This window comes from Callospermophilus lateralis, chromosome 6 (genome assembly GCF_048772815.1).
Source record: "Callospermophilus lateralis isolate mCalLat2 chromosome 6, mCalLat2.hap1, whole genome shotgun sequence".
In the NCBI taxonomy this organism is placed as follows: Eukaryota; Metazoa; Chordata; class Mammalia; order Rodentia; family Sciuridae; genus Callospermophilus; species Callospermophilus lateralis.
The window spans coordinates 142,797,923-142,813,207 of record NC_135310.1 but is presented as its reverse complement, the minus strand read 5'-3'; the positions used below and the strand labels follow the sequence as shown (position 1 = coordinate 142,813,207).

Genomic DNA, 15,285 nt, shown 5'->3' with positions numbered 1-15,285 from the left:
AAACATCACTGTAACATGAAGTCAGTATGAAATATTAGTTGATTTATAAGCCTCATTTCACGCATTAGTAATTGCATAAATAGCATTTTCCTGTGTTTTATTTCATTTTTATGTAATTTTTTATATATATATATAACATCAGAATGCATTACAATTCTTATTACATATACAGAGTACAATTTTTCATATCTCTGGTTGTATACATAGTATATGAACACAAATTTGTGTCTTTATACATGTACTTTAATAGTAATGATCATCACATTTCACCATCATTAATATCCCAGGCCACCTTCCTTCCCCTCCAACCCCTCTGCCCTATCTAAAGTTCGCATATTCCGCTCATGCTCCCACTCCCTATCCCATTATGAATCAGCCTCCTTATATCAAAACATTCAGCATTTGGTGTTTTGGGATTGGCTAACTTCACGTAGCATTATGTTCTCTAACTCCATTCATTTATCTGCAAATGCCATGATTTTATTCTCTTTTATTGCTGAGTAATATTCCATTGTGTATATATACCACATTTTTTTTTTATCCATTCATCTATTGAAGGGCATCTAGGTTGGTTCCACAGTTTAGCTAGTGTGAATTGTGCTGCTATAAACATTGATGTGGCTGTGTCCCTGTAGTATGCTGTTTTTACTTCTATGGTTATAGGCTGAGGAGAGGAACAGCTGGGTCAAATGGTGGTTCCATTCCCAATTTTCCAAGTAATCTCCATACTGCTTTCTATACTGCAGAATTTCCATACTGCACCAATTTGCAGTCCCACCAGCAGTGTATAAGTATACTTTTTTCCCCCACATCCTCACCAAACTTATTGTTGTTTGTATGCATAATGAAACCTAAAGAATGAAATCAAAGAAGACCTTAGAAGATGAAAAGATCTACCTTGCTCTTGGATAGGCAGAATTAATATTATCAAAATGATCATACTTCCAAAAGCACTATACAGATTTAATGCAATTACAACCAAAATTCCAATGACATTCCTCATAGACATAGAAAAAGCAATCATGAAATTCATCTGGAAAAATAAGAGACCCAGAATAGCTAAAGCAATCCTTAGCAGGAAGAGTGAAGCAGGTGGAATCACTATACCAGAACTTAAACTATCCTACAGAGCAATAGTAACAAAAACAGCACGGTATTGGCACCAAAACAGACTGGTAGACCAATGGTACAGAACAGAGGACACAGAAACTAACCCACAAAACTACAATTATCTTATATTAGCAAGGGTGCCAAGAACATACATTGGAGAAAAGATAGCCTCTTCAACAAATGATGCTGGGAAAACTGGAAATCCATATGCAACAAAATGAAATTTAAACCCCTGTCTCTCACCATGCACAAAACTAACTCAAAATGGATCAAGGACTTGGGAATACAACCACAGACCCTGCGTCTAATAGAAGAAAAAGTAGGCCCTAATCTCCATTATGTGGGATTAGGCCCCAACGTTCTTAATAAGACTCTTGTGGTGCAAAAATTAAAATCAAGAATCAATAAATGGGATGAACTTAAACTAAAAAGTTTCTTCTCATCAAAAGAAACAATCTGTGAGGTGAGTAGAGAGCCTGTATCTTGGGAGCAAATCTTTACCTGTCACAAGTCAAATAGAGCACTAATCTCTAGAGTATATAAAGAACTCAAAAAGCTAAACACCAAATAAATAAATAAATAATCCAATCAATAAATGGGCAAAGGACCTGAAGAGACACTTCTCAGAAGATGATGCACAACCAATCAACAATCACATGAAAAAATGTTCATCATCACTAACAATCAGAGAAATGCAAATCAAAACCACTCTAACATTTCATCTCACTCATAAATAGCATTTTTAAGGCTAAAACATTTCAAGTGGTCTTGAAACCAAAGGAATCTAATTATAGAAAAAACAGGATTTTTTTTTTTGTTATTTGTTTTTTGTTTGTTGAGTTTGTTTTGAGGTGCTAAAGATTCAATCAAAGAATTTACGCATTCTAGACAAGTCATCTACCACTGAGCTACAGCCCAGGTATTTTATTTTATATTTTACTTGATTTCGAGACAAGGTCTCACTGAATTGCCCTGACTCATCACAAACTTGTGATTCTCATGTCTCAGCCTCCTGAGTAGCTGAGATTACAAGCATGAGCCACGTCATCAAAATTGGTTTTTAAGGTAAGCAGACTTGTTCTTCAGGGAACATAAAATTCCTTGGTTATCAAGCTGAATTATACAGGTCACGTTTTTATGAAATCTAATACCCAAAAAGTTGCTTTTCACAAAAGTTGAAAAGTAGCTGAATGGAGCCTAAGAATGACTAATTACACTTGTCTTCCAGTCCAGCTTCTCTTAGTGAGTTTGTGTTTCTGCTACAACATTGGACTGAACAAGTCAGAAAATTTTTCTTAAGCCACATATCCTTTCTTATTTAATAATGAAGGCTAAATAAATTGCATGTCTCTTTCAAGCATCTTGAAGGAGGTGTTCTATCCCATTTTCTGGGAACTTCAGTATGCCTGCAACACCAGTATATCCAAGAACATTCAACTGAGGGATAACATGCTTAAAACTAACTGGTACCTTTTCATTAATCATCATTAAGTCTTCTAAAAAACAAGTACCAATACAAAGCTATTTCATCTGGCAAATTTATTATATTTAAAACTGCAGTTTCCTATAAATATCTTCATCTCATCAATGAGATTTTTGGTTAGATTTTTATAAGCAAAGCTTTTACCATAGATTTGTTGAAATCTTATACTATGAGCTTGTTAAATTTCTTTGATCTCAGAATATTCTTTATTCATTTTTGACATTCAGTTGTATCTGATATGTTCTCAGTTATACCATAAAGCATACGCCACAAACAGGTACACTTTCAATTCTTCACTAACCAATCCTCTCTATTTGTACACAGTCACCATCTTTACTTTTTCACTATGTGATATTTTCCTACTTTTCATTAGCTCCTAGTCATCAATGTTACTGTACATATTCCATAACTTGTCTTTCTAATTCCTTAGGTTTATAACAAGTCTGTTCTGTATACTATTCTATCTTCTACATTTCTAATAATTACAGATTTTTCCAGTCCTCTTTTGACTTTTACCCACAGGTTATAGCTCTTTCTACATTTTCATAATGCAAATAAATTCAAAGTCACACTGCAAATTCAAAGTTATATATATATCAAAAAACAGGGGCTGGGGTTGTGACTCAGTGGTAGAGAGCTTGTCTCGCACATGTGAGGCACTGGTTTCATCCTCAACACCACATAAAAATAAACAAAATAAAGATATTGTGTCCATGTGTAACTAAAAACATTTAAAAAAAATTAAAAAACAGTAGAAATCAGCATGACCATTACCAGCAGGGATACAATTCACAAGTCAAATCAGTTCAAATCTTACACCAAAATAAGTTTTGGCACTCATATTTATTTTTGAAAATTTTGTTTTCAGCACTTTTTCAGATTTTAAAATTGCAAATAAGAAACGATGGGTCCAGATTTCCCTTGGTCCTAATTGTACTACGTCATGCCAACTGGCCCCTAATCTGGCCCTGTCCCTTACTTGGCTTTTCCTCCTTCACCACCATCCCATATTAGGCACTCCAAGAGGCCCTTCAAAAACACAAATGTGACCATATAACTTCTCTGCTAGGAAATCCCTGGAAGTCCCCAGTTTAAATATGGATTTTTAATGGCCCAATTCAAACTTCCTTTCCTGCCTCCTCCTCTTGGATACTTTCTCAAAACACATACATTTCACTTGTCAGCACCTACGTGTTAAGGGAAAGATGTCAAAATTTTGAGTTCCTCTATAAGTAATATTTTCTTTAATTCTATGTATCAACATGAATATATTAACAGCTATATTCGAATTTGAATTATGTGGTAATAGGTCTCAATGAAAGTGATTTCACCTCACCTGATAATCAACATTAATTAAAAGGGAAATGTAATTTCACACAAGCATTCAATAAAATACAATGCCAGTAATCAAATGACATTTAGAGAAAGTGACAAGATCAGGCCACAGAATCACTAAATTACCTGAACCAAAAAAGACAGAGAAGCCAAGTGCACAGATGAAACTTGGTCATAGAGGAGAAAGACCTTAAAGATCAAACATCAAAACCCCAGTTCCTTGTGCTGGTCACATGGCCAGAGCTTCTTTTTGAGAGGGAGGCTGTACAGAAAAAAAGGCCACATGCAAATGAAGTCAATCATTAGAGATAAGGCCATACATTGATATATAGACATCTCCCTTGGAGAATAATGGGGTTTATTCTGGGAGGAGATTTTTGAGAGGCACAAAGAATAAGATGACCAAGATGCATAACAACACAGTACGCAAGGTGTAAAATTCTAGAAATAACTGGGCACCAGGGAAACTCACCTCCTGCTGCCTTGGTTGAAATCAATATAAATATAAGTTTATATTTCTATATCTCCATGTTTAACATAGAAATATTCATACTTTTCATGTCAAATGACCCAAGTAGCAATTACTTGTGGAAATAAATCTCTCTCCATTAGAAAATAAACTTTTGCAGCCAGGATTAATTTCTTTCATCATTTCTAGACACAGTCAGACACACAAAGGACCTGCACAAAGTGCTTATTCCATAAAGGAAGTTCTTGTTCTAGGAATGAACACACCACAGGCTCACACAATTGCTTTCAGTGAGTTCAAGAAAAAACAAGCTGCACAATAGGAACACTCAGCCACACAGAGTCAAATGGACAACACATTTTAAAATTATTGAATTGCAGTAACATGAAATCCCTGGAAGGGCATTTTCACATATGCTTGTAAGGACAGCAACCCATAACCTTCCCTAGAATTTTATCTACTTAGGATCAATTAATCTTTTTCACAGACTCGTGTACCTAATTCCTGGAAATGACTGCAGGTTCTGATTAACAAGGAAGTTGCTTCTACCCTGAGCACTATAATAGCCTTCACAAACATGAAGTAAATACACTCTTTTTGAAACAATTCATCACCATGTGCTTTTCTGATTGATTCCGGAGCATGTAGGTGACAAAAGAGGACCCTCCAAGGCAGGAGAGTACAGCTCTAAGATATATGAGGGTCTAAAGTTCAGGAATATCAGCAGTCCCTTGATATTCCCAAGTGCATGAAGAAATGTAAGTAATTTTTAGAAAAATGGTTATATCTTTACCCATAATTGGTCTTAACAATGTATTTAAGGCATGGTATAACTATCAGCAAGAAATTGGCACTAGACTTTGCTGCCTGGGGCACATGGTTTACACTGGTTGGCAAAAGCGCATTACAATATTAATGAGCATGCCATTTGTCAGGACAATTATGCATGAATTTGGCAGCTGGACAAAGCAGACAAGCCCTATGAGAGAGAGAGTGCCAGGGCATATGGATCAGAGAGATCAACAAATCCCTTGACGCTTCAGTTTTTAGCAATATTGTCTTTTTGTGTAGATAATGTCTTTTTAAAAAAATAAATAAATCACCCTAAGGAATAAAAAAGTCATGGGAAAAGCAATTATTAAAAAATTATTATCTGAATATACAATGCCATTTGTGCATTCAGAAGACATTTCTCTTCATCACTGTAAATCAGTGGAGAAATGACTGTCAACATGATTCTTTGTTAATAAATGCCATATTTTCAATAAGGAGAGTTTTGAAGCTGTCCTGTCACACTGGAAACTTCTTAATTATTTAAGAATAGAGAAGTACTCCTAAGAAAAAGTATCTTAAGCTACATGCAGAAACAAATGGAAGATACACTTTTTGAAAGGCTGATTTTTTTTTCCTTAAACACAAATCACAGTACTCAGTTTCAAGAGAAATCAGTTTTGCTATCATAAGTCAAAAGGTTAAAATCTGTAATTAAATGAAAGCATAAGGGAATGACTGCAGACCAAAGACTGTACAAAACTAATCTGAATACTTATTAATAAGTGTCTAAAGATTTTTTCCACATATGGTATTGAAGAGATTCCTAATCACTTCCACTATTTTTCACTTTAAAAAGTATCATCACTTATTAAGGTCATGTTATCAATATCCATTAGTTTGGGTGCTTTAATAAATATGCCAGCGGAAAAATTCCTCTCACTGCATAAGGAAAGAAATAATAAATACACACTGCAAAACAAAAATACTTAGCTGGGGGCTGGGGCTGTCGCTCAGTGGTAGAGCACCTACCTTGCATGTGTGAAGCACTGGGTTCCAGCCTCAGCACCACATAAAACTAAATAAAGATATTTAAAGAAAAGGAAAAAGTTTAATTGAGAAACATGGTATTAAAAATAAATAAATACTTAGCTAGGTGTGGTGGCACACATCTGTAATCCCTTCGGGGCTCAGAAGGGTGAGGCAGGAGGATCGCAAGTTTAAAACCAGAATCAGAAACATAGCAAGGCCCTAAGCAACTTAGTGAGACCCTGTCTCAAAATAAAAACTAAAAAGGTCTGAGGATGTGGCTCAGTGGTTACACATAGTTGGGTTCAATTCCCTGTACAAAATTAAAAAAAAAAAAAAGAAAGAAAACGAAAATTATCCTCATGTTCTTTAGCATCAGCATCTCAAGAAAGTCAATATGAAGCATCAAAAATGTTAGTTGACCTCAACTTAAATATACCTATTATTCATCATTTTTGTTTTTAGCAATAGGTATTAACTGAACTGTACTGGTATGTATTCCAAATTTGGGGAATAAAAATGTAATTATTTATCCACAGAATTCAGCATTCAGAAAAAGTTTAAAGTAATCTTGCTAGTGTATGTATCTTGCTATATACTAGCAAGATACATATATATGTATGTATATGTATATATATATATATATATATATATATATATATATTATTAACTGATAAAAAATAAATATTCAGCTGATGAAAAATAAGGTTTTCATTCAGAAAAAACTTAGCAAGCATAACAACAAATACAATTAAAAATTATTTTAAATCAACTAATTGGATATGAACACGATTTTAAGGAATTATAAATGTAACTGCTACACAGGGGAAAAAAATAGCCTCCTGGTTAAAAATTATCTTCTCCTAAGTACTATAAATAAACAGTTTTATCTAAGAGTCTTCAAATAAAAGCATTGCATTTAAAATCCTGGAGTCTTGGCTATAATGAAGAAAAGAGGAAACTACAGTAGACACAGGCTCTGCCAGCTCTTCAGCCCACAGTATCAAGTGGAGCCTAACATCCTGACCTGGCTTCCTACCCACAGATGGTGATGTGACATCATCTTCCCTATGAAGCCTTTTCTTCTTCTTTACTTAATTTTTTCTTTCATTTAATACTCATAACAACACAATGAAATACTGAGAGCCACAGCCGAGTCGGAATGGCCCCTGGCATTTTGCCAGAAGTAGTGGTTGAGAGGTGACACCAGCGAGCCATTAAGATGATGACTTTTGAGTTCTCCCGAAGTTCCCATTGAGTTCCGGTTGAGCTCTCTCAGGGATTCCTGAAGAGTTTGCGTTAGTTGGTGGAGTTCCGGTGGAGAGAGTTCCGTTTGGTGTGTGGTGTTCCTGGAAGGGCAGCGTGGGTGGCATTCGCGGGAGTTCGGAAAATAAAGTTTGTTCCTGCTTGAGTGGCTCCTGATTTGTGCCCAGCCAGACTGGGGCAATGAAAGACATTGAATAATTTGCAATCGTGTCTGATGGTGACTGCTGCAAGAGCAAGCTTCAGGTCCTGGCTCTTCCTAGGTCCCGTCCACCTGCAATCTCTGTTGCCTGCCCTCTCCAGGCAGCGACAACCTACCTCGCTCTTACCAACAGACAGTTTCTAACAAGTACTCTATGAAATTTCTTTTCACATTGAAACACGTCTTCCCATTGCTATGATTCATAATCCCAGAGATGTTTTATGTCTATACGCTTCATCAGTAGCCTTCACTCTCTCCTCAGGGAGAACTGAGCTGGCTCCTCCTCCTTCACACCTGTTTTCCAATCACACTTCACTCTAGGCGCATAAAACATTCATTGAAGTTGTATGTAAGGCTCTAGTGTATCAGATCTTAATCTACTTAAGGACAAGGACGATGTTTTGTTCTTTAGAAGAAATTTCTTTCCATGTCAAACAGAGTAAACCCAATTAAGAACATCTAATTCTCTATACTTCCAAATAACTATTTATCTGAGAAAAGATATCACCATTTCATTCACATGGACACTTTCAAAGTTCCATCCATTCTCCACAGCAGATTCAAAGAAAACAAAAAATAGTTTATTTAGCAAGCCATAGAAAAAGATGGAAATCAAACAACTTTTTAAATTCATAAATCAGAAAAAGTTGTTATATACATGGTAAATTATATTCTGAATATAGCAGCAAGATGGCACAAGGGTAGAATTTCGGCCCACATATCAGGACTCCACCACCCCAATTAGGTAGTACATGAAAGTATTTAATTGAAACTGTGAAGTTCATCAACAGGATACATATTTTCATTATTTGTAGTATTTATGTTGTAGTATTATGTTCTATAACGTTGCTGTGGTCCTTAAATTAGCAAATACTATAGCAATGCTCTTACAAGAAATATAGTGTTACTTTCCTGGGAGAGCATAATTGAACTATAATCCTATATATTCCATACTTGGGTAATAACAACATAATAAATTATCCACATCATTTTTTGTCAACTGATCAATACATAACCTTGCACGAGTACTTCTGTTGAAACAGATTTTATTCAATATACACTACAAATACATTAACACTGAACTCACAGCCGAAAGCAGTATTTCGCAGGTTTGAATGGAGCTTCCAACACGGGTTTCTCTGTTGCACCTCACAACCTCCCTGCCCTTCTAGACTAGAGAAAGCTCTTCAACACTAAGCTTGGGGGCCATTTTAAATAGCAAAATCACCAACAAAAAAAGGTAAAACTTTGTGAAACACGACACTAAAAAGTCCACAACCAGGGTACTTGCTCAGTGTGAAAGATGAGACATGAAGGCAGAATGCCACCTAATTCAACCTCAACTGGCTGGGAATGTGCACGTCAGGCAGGTCAAAGGTTTTCCCCTGTTCTGCACATTTACACAGGAATAGAAGCAACTCCAGTATTGATTTTAGTACAAATAAGTGCTGAAAAGAAGCATTTCAAAAACACAGAATACATGAATAATTATGATTGAATGTATATCAAAAAATTAAGCCAAGCACGGTGGCACACGCCTGTAATTCCAGCAGCTTTGGAGGAGAGGGGGAAGATCCCAAGTTCATAGCAAGCCTCAACAAAAGCAAGGTGCTAAGCAACTCAGTGAGACCCTATCTCTAAATAAAATACAAAATAGGGCTGGGAATGTGGCTCAGTGGTTCAGTGCCCCTGAGTTCAATCCCCAGTACCAAAAAGGAAAAAAAAATTAATAATAGCATATACCTCCAGAGAAGGGAGATAGAGGAGAAAAAGAAATTTATGTTTTATAATACAACTTTTATCCTTTGAATTTTGAGGTATGCATATGAATTTTATGATCCTATGCTCTGTGAAAACAGCAATAAACATATAAGTAATCTAAAAAACTAAATATTGAACTTTGGATTCAAATACAAAAAGGCAACAAAATTAAGTAGAAAAAAATTAATTATTCAAAGTAGAAAAATCATAATATTTGGAACCTCCACACTGAGGAAACTGTGAGCACACTCTCACGGGAGGGAATAGCACAGAAAATGACCTAAAAGCAAAGAATCCAATGATCATGAACTCTCAGTTCCCACCAAAGGACAGAGCCACAGCAAGTGGGATACAAAATGAGATTGCTTTTAAAAGTAACGATCATAAAAACAGCTTTATATGACATTTTATGGAAAAATAAATGCCAATGAGGCAAAGCAGCACAAACACACATGGCGACACGTTTTACACAACATTTAAAATGATTTTGTATAAAATAATGGTTCTCAAAGTATAATCTCAAGACCATCGACATCAGCAGAAGCTGCTACCTGAGCTTCACCCCAGACCCATGAAACAGGAACTCCAGGGCAGGCAGTCTGACCCAAGGAACCCACTAGGCTGATTCAGCTGCCAACTAAACTTTTGGAACCTCTAGCATAGAAATGTCACTACATGTAGAAATGTTACTATACTAATCAGAAAATGTAAACACAATTTAAACTTTTCTCATTAAAAATAATTGTCTTTTGGGAAAATCCACTGCTGTTCTGTGCAATAATACAGTCACTAAAGATTAGATGCTATATGATTCTCTTTAAGTAAAGCAAAATGAAAAGATAAAAACGTAGCTATATATGCTAAGCCTCAGGCTAGCATCATTCTAAATGGAAAAAAACTGAAGGCATTCCCTCTAAAATCTGGAACAAGACAGGGATGCCCTCTCTCACCACTTCTATTCAATATAGTTCTCGAAACACTGGCCAGAGCAATTAGACAGACGAAAGAAATTAAAGGCATAAAAATAGGAAAAGAAGAACTTAAATTATCACTATTTGCGGATGATATGATCCTATACCTAGAAGACACAAAAGGGTCTACAAAGAAACTACTAGAGCTAATAAATGAATTCAGCAAAGTGGCTGGATATAAAATCAACACGCATAAATCAAAGGCATTCCTGTATATCAGCGACAAATCTTCTGAACTGGAAATGAGGACATCTACCCCATTCACAATATCCTCAAAAAAAATAAAATACTTGGGAATCAACCTAACAAAAGAGGTGAAAGATTTATACAATGAAAACTACAGAACCCTAAAGAGAGAAATAGAAGAAGATCTCAGAAGATGGAAAAATATACCCTGTTCATGGATAGGCAGAACTAACATCATCAAAATGGCAATATTACCAAAAGTTCTCTATAGGTTCAATGCAATGCCAATCAAAATCCCAATGGCATTTCTTGTAGAAATAGATAAAGCAATCATGAAATTCATATGGAAAAATAAAAGACCCAGAATAGCAAAAGCAATTCTAAGCAGGAAGTGTGAATCAGGAGGTGTGGCGATACCAGATTTCAAACTCTACTACAAAGCAATAGTAACAAAAACAGCATGGTACTGGTACCAAAACAGGCGGGTGGACCAATGGTATAGAATAGAGGACACAGAAACCAATCCACAAAATTACAACTATCTTATATTCGATAAAGGGGCTAAAAGCATGCGATGGAGGAAGGATAGCATCTTCAACAAATGGTGCTGGGAAAACTGGAAATCCATATGCAATAAAATGAAACTGAATCCCCTCCTCTCGCCATGCACAAAAGTTAACTCAAAATGGGTCAAGGAGCTTGATATCAAATCAGAGACTATGCGTCTGATAGATGAAAAGGTTGGCTCCGATCTACATATTGTGGGGTCGGGCTCCAAATTCCTTAATAGGACACCCATAGCACAAGAGTTAAAAACAAGAATCAACAAATGGGACTTACTTAAACTAAAAAGTTTTTTCTCAGCAAGAGAAACAATAAGAGAGGTAAATAGGGAGCCTACATCATGGGAACAAATTTTTACTCCTCACACTTCAGATAGAGCCCTAATATCCAGAGTATACAAAGAACTCAAAAAATTAAACAATAAGAAAACAAATAACCCAATCAACAAATGGGCCAAAGACCTGAACAGACACTTCTCAGAGGAGGACATACAATCAATCAACAAGTACATGAAAAAATGCTCACCATCTCTAGCAGTCAGAGAAATGCAAATCAAAACCACCCTAAGATACCACCTCACTCCAGTAAGATTGGCAGCCATTATGAAGTCGAACAATAACAAGTGCTGGCGAGGATGTGGGGAAAAGGGTACTCTTATACATTGCTGGTGGGACTGCAAAATGGTGAGGCCAATATGGAAAGCAGTATGGAGATTCCTGGGAAAGCTGGGAATGGAACCACCATTTGACCCAGCTATTGCCCTTCTCGGACTATTCCCTGAAGACCTCAAAAGAGCGTACTACAGGGATACTGCCACATCGATGTTCATAGCAGCACAATTCACAATAGCTAGACTGTGGAACCAACCCCCATGCCCCTCAATAGATGAATGGATAAAAAAAATGTGGCATTTATACACAATGGAGTACTACGCAGCACTAAGAAATGACAAAATCATGGAATTTGCAGGGAAATGGATGGCACTAGAGCAGATTATGCTAAGTGAAGCTAGCCAATCCCTAAAAAACAAATGCCAAATGTCTTCTTTGATATAATGAGAGCAACCAAGAACAGAGCAGGGAGGAAGAGCAGGAGGAAAAGATTAACATTAAGCAGAGTCATGAAGTGGGAGGGAAAGGGAGAGAAAAGGGAAATTGCTTGGAAATGGAAGGAGACCCTCATTGTTATACAAAATTACATATAAGAGTTTGTGAGGGGAATGGGAAAAAAATAAGGAGAGAAATGAATTACAGTAGATGGGGTAGAGAGAGAAGATGGGAGGGGAGGGGAGGGGGGATAGTAGAGGATAGGAAAGGTAGCAGAATACAACAGTTACTATTATGGTATTATGTAAAAATGTGGATGTGTAACCGATGTGATTCTGCAATCTTTGTAATGTTTTGAATAACCAATAAAAAAATAAAAGAAAAAAAAAATAAGAAAAAGAAAAAAAAAAAAAACTAATTGTGGGTGAAAAACATCGGAGCAATATATTCTTCTGACAGGTACTGGTGAAGACTGACTGGAAAGTATCACAGGGAGGACTTCTTGGGAAGATAATAATGTTTAGAACCCTGACAGGTTTGAATTATGTGGATGAAAACAATTGTCAGAACTCAATGAATGATATTTAATATCTATATATTCATTGTATGTAAATTTTACCTGAAGAAAACAATAGTTGTATACTAATACTAAGCTCTAGATAGTGATCCACATTTAGGAAAAAATCTGCAATTTAAACCTCTCCCCAAAATAGATGGATTATAGACAAATAGAGGGCAAGAGAAGTGTGAGTACGTAATAAGTCAAGTGTCATATAGCACATTTATTGTAGAGTCTCCATGGTGGCTATGTGGAGGTTTACCATAACATGTTTTTCAACTTGCTCTGAAGGTTTAAAAACTTTAATTTAAAAATGTTGGTGGGAAAAGAAGGTACAGATTTAGATCGAGAATACAACAGTACACTCAAGAGTATGGAGCCTGATCTGTATGTGTAGATTTCAAATTGTAGGGATTTATAGAAGTGGCTCAGGGTGAAAAACCACAGAAAAATGGGGCCCAGACCCTGATGGAAACCAAATCAGCTCTATTTGATATACTTCACAAGGTGGCATTTCATGAAAAATTCTTATAGGCTCCAAAAATGCAAAGCAAAGCAACACACACACACACACACACACACACACACACACACAGAAAAATCACTGCAGAAGGTAATGATAATGTTATCCACATAAATCCCATGGGCCTCATAACAAAATATGCATGTCTTTTTCAGAAATAGTTGAGTAACATACAAAGTGGTGCCTCTCATACATACACTCATAGAGTTAGCAAAGAAAGGACATTAAAGATCAACTGGTTTAAAATCTTGACTTTGCAGATGAGAAAGTTGGGTTCAGCAAGGGAAGAGACTTCCGAGGACTGTTTGTCCCAGGGATCAGAAGGAGGCAGACATGGTGCCCAGGCTCCAGAGGCGCAGCAGGCCCTGGGCTAGACTGCATACCAACATGGCCTACTGCCATCTCCAGCACCCCTGAGGAGTCTTTTAATGAGATTTTTCTCCTTATTTTGGTGACAAGGCATTTGAACAATGAAGGTCTGTGCTTCCTATGACAAAATGTTTCAAAAACAGAAAGTCCATTTTATTCATAACTGCCTATGAAAGACTACAGGCCTATTTTTGGATTTTGGCATTTATTTGAAATTCAGATTCTTTAGTATAACCTAATGTGAGTTATAGAGATAATTAATATAAATGTGAAAATCTCAAGGTAAATGAGAGAACAAAGGAAAAGGAATGTTTTTAAAGTTCAAGCCACTTTCCTATGCTATTTACAGCATTTAGCTGTCTTCAATTCTCAAACACAAAATTCAAACACTAAGCTGAAATCCCTCTACTATAGGTCTATTACCAGTTCTAAAAAAGAGCACATGAACCTTATTTTATACATGTGTCTGAGAAACAGTGGGGTAAATTGCTACTCAAAGGAACCCTAGACTTAATCTTTCCCTGTAACCAAGACAGCTCTCTTAATTTAATCTACCTTGGAATGAGGTGACATCCCGTCAACCATCCTCCCGTAATCTGTTTTCATTCATTCTGTATTACCATAAAAAAATACTTCAGGCTCCCTAACAATAACGAAAGGAGGCTCACAGTTCTGGAGGTCCAAAGGCCCATATCTGGTGATGGTCTTCTTATTGGCAAAATCTCAAAATAGCTCTGAGCACCACAGGACAAGGGACAGGGAGCATGAGTAGCTCTTCCAGTATGTCTGCATGTCTCATAAAAGCCACCAGTAGTCATTCTTCAAGGTTCCACCCTGCTGACCTTGTCTAATCCTCATCACTACCAAAGCCTCCACCTTTAAACACACCATATTCAGATTAAGTTTCCACCCTTTTAATACCTCATAATAGGGGTTAATCCCAACACAGGAACCCTCGGGGACCTTCAAACCACATCCAAACCACAGTGGCTATCAGTCTTACCATCTATGCATTTCTGGATCTCTCTGATGTCTTTCAACATCAAAACAGTTGCTTCCTTTAACATTTTTTACCTCTACAACAGATCAAAGAACATCTCTAAAAGGCTGTCACCTTGTTAATTATCACCTGCAGCAAAAGGTCTGGTAGAAGAACAGATGAGTAATAAAAACAGTAATAATGGCATGATTTTAATTTTTTATCATCAAATCATCATCGCTTGTGTCACTAAGCATTTCACATATATTATTTCATTTACTCAGAACCAAAATTCAAGACTAATACTATTTTATAGAAAAAGAAAACAAGGCTCTATAAATCACATAGCAAAAAAATGTGGGACTGGCAAGAATTTTAAGCCCAAATCTAACTCCAAAACCCAACCTTTCTGCATAGATTTTGGGTGATGGATAAATTTCAGTTATTCAGGCCAAGTCTGCTCACTCGCATTTCCCTGCCGCTGACTGCTCCAGCAGAGCTTATTGACTGGGGCAATGTGTTCTCTAGTACAGACGGAGGCAGCCAAGAGACACAGTTGCTCACTCTAATAATACATGGCCTCCTCTCTGCACCACCTGCTCAACAGCCTACCCTTGGCCTTTCAGTCCCGCAGATCAGGGAGGAACAGTGCATTCAAGAGAAAT

At 36.6% G+C, this 15,285-nt stretch overlaps 1 protein-coding gene across 7 annotated transcripts in view; it reads right to left on the bottom strand.

The window, feature by feature from the left end:
• Positions 1-15,285, bottom strand: part of Fars2 (phenylalanyl-tRNA synthetase 2, mitochondrial) — a 518,422-nt gene that overhangs the window by 400,508 nt on the left and 102,629 nt on the right. The window contains exon 1 of one of the 7 annotated variants that reach the window (XM_076857886.1): positions 4,055-4,075. The exons of the other annotated variants lie outside the window; for them this stretch is intronic. The gene's annotated coding sequence lies outside the window, so the exon portion shown is untranslated. Of the gene's footprint in view, positions 1-4,054; positions 4,076-15,285 lie in introns of those variants that run through there. 7 annotated transcript variants of the gene reach the window in all.